This window comes from Anolis carolinensis, chromosome 3 (genome assembly GCF_035594765.1).
Source record: "Anolis carolinensis isolate JA03-04 chromosome 3, rAnoCar3.1.pri, whole genome shotgun sequence".
Taxonomy (NCBI): Eukaryota; Metazoa; Chordata; class Lepidosauria; order Squamata; family Dactyloidae; genus Anolis; species Anolis carolinensis.
Genome location: NC_085843.1, coordinates 239913596 through 239915459, shown reverse-complemented (window position 1 = coordinate 239915459; position 1864 = coordinate 239913596). Strand labels below are relative to the sequence as shown.

Below are 1864 nucleotides of genomic sequence, written 5' to 3'. Positions count from 1 at the left end.
TTTAATGAATTAAGACACTTCTTCACAGATGAACAACCCAGTCTACAATAAAAAAACCCTTCTGCTAAATGACAGAGTATTCAATTGTGGAGGGCCACTTCAGACATATTGGCTTAAATCCTATTGTTAAATTTGAGTCTACTCAAATCCAAGGAATTGTTGTTTGTGGAATGGTGATTCAGCACTTGATTCAGTGAATATATTCAAGTCAGGACCAAGAAATCAGGACTCTAATTGATATGTTTTAAGAGTAGAGAAACCTCAACTTACCCTTGCAGATGTCCTTGGGGACAGCTGATTCTCTCATACCAGAAGCAACTTAAAGTTTCTCAAGTTGCTCCTGATATGAAACGAAAATTGAGAAATGCACCGGTAAATCCATGTTTTGTATAGATATGTTTGGTTGACAGCCAGGCTACTTGGTGCTTTCTATAAAGTGTGTACTTCATGGGAAACCTGGACTCCATGCTTTAAATGTGAAGTTGGAAATGTCTAGTTGGAGATATTTTAGTCATATCAAACCATCTCTCCTTATGTTGTTAAGATCAAAATTAAAGTGATTGTAACTTTGATGAGAACAAGATTTTTTTAAAAAGTAAATTTCTTTGCTTAAGCTAGCCTTGAGTTAATTCAGTTTAGATGAGAAGCTAACATACATACAATTCCTTCAGTGTCTTTATAGGACAGATAGTAATGGCAACCATATTTGTGTTCACTATTCAAGTCTCGAGTAGGATGAGGTCTAATTTTAATTCCAAAATGAGCTGCAAGTGAGGCAAACTGTTACCTACCTATGTCACTTTAATCTTGTTAGCTAGCATGTTATCTACATTAAACAGTCAAGGTAGTTTTATATTACTGCAGCACATAGCTCCATCCTACAGAATCCTGGAATTTGTAACTTGGCGTAGTCCTTCAAATTCTCCAATAGAGCACTGCAGTATACACCCTTAAACATTAGCAGAGACTATTATTCAGTGAGTATTCCAGGATTTCATAGGGCACAATCATGACTGTCAAAATGGTATCAAATTGTTAAAATAGTGTGTTGTCGACATGCTCCAAATATGGCTCTGCAGTTTGATGCCACTTTAATTGTCCAGGCTCTGCTCTATGGATTCCTAACATTTGGAGTTTGGTGAGAAACTCTGAATTCTCTAGTGTGATGTCTCAGGCCTCTTCTACACCGCCATATAAAATCCAGATTATCTGCTTTGAACTGGATTATATGGCAATGAATATTCATATAATCCAGTACAAAACTCACTTCGGCGATACAGAGAAGATTAGTATGGCCCCTGCACAAGGATGACATGCATATCCTTGAAGCGTTCCATATTTTTTAACAGACTACAAATTAATTTAATGAGGACCCAGGCTGGCCTTGGAATATGATTTGGATAGTGTGATTTTAATTCTTGTTTTAATGTTTTGTTTAAATTGCTTGGTTTTAATGTTCTGTTTATTCACAGAAGTATGTATACATGCAGCATTGAATTGTTGCCTTGAGTCCCTTCGGGGTTGAGAAAGGCAGAATACAAGTATGGTAAATAAATAAATAAATGTGAATTACTGACTTTGATAATCTGGATTATATGGCAGTGTAGAGAGGGCCTCAGAATTTGATCCTCCAGGTGTCTGAGAGTTCAACACTCAGAATCCCTGACCAATGACCATGTTGTGACTTGAAATCCAAATCAACGGATGGACCAAATATTAGACCAGTGGTTCTCAACCTGTGGGTTCCCAGATGTTTTGGCCTTCAACTCCCAGAAATCCTAACAGCTAGTAAACTGGCTGGGGTTTCTGGGAGTTTTAGACCAAAACACCTGGGGATCCACATGTATTAGACCCTTTCACACTA

The 1864-nt window shown here is 37.4% G+C and overlaps 1 non-coding gene across 1 annotated transcript; it reads left to right on the top strand.

Moving 5' to 3' along the window:
- Positions 1-1239: 1239 nt before the first annotated feature.
- Positions 1240-1343, top strand: LOC134298142 (U6 spliceosomal RNA). The gene has a single exon (XR_010005093.1). It is a non-coding gene; the product is annotated as a U6 spliceosomal RNA (small nuclear RNA).
- The last annotated feature ends 521 nt before the right edge of the window (positions 1344-1864 follow it).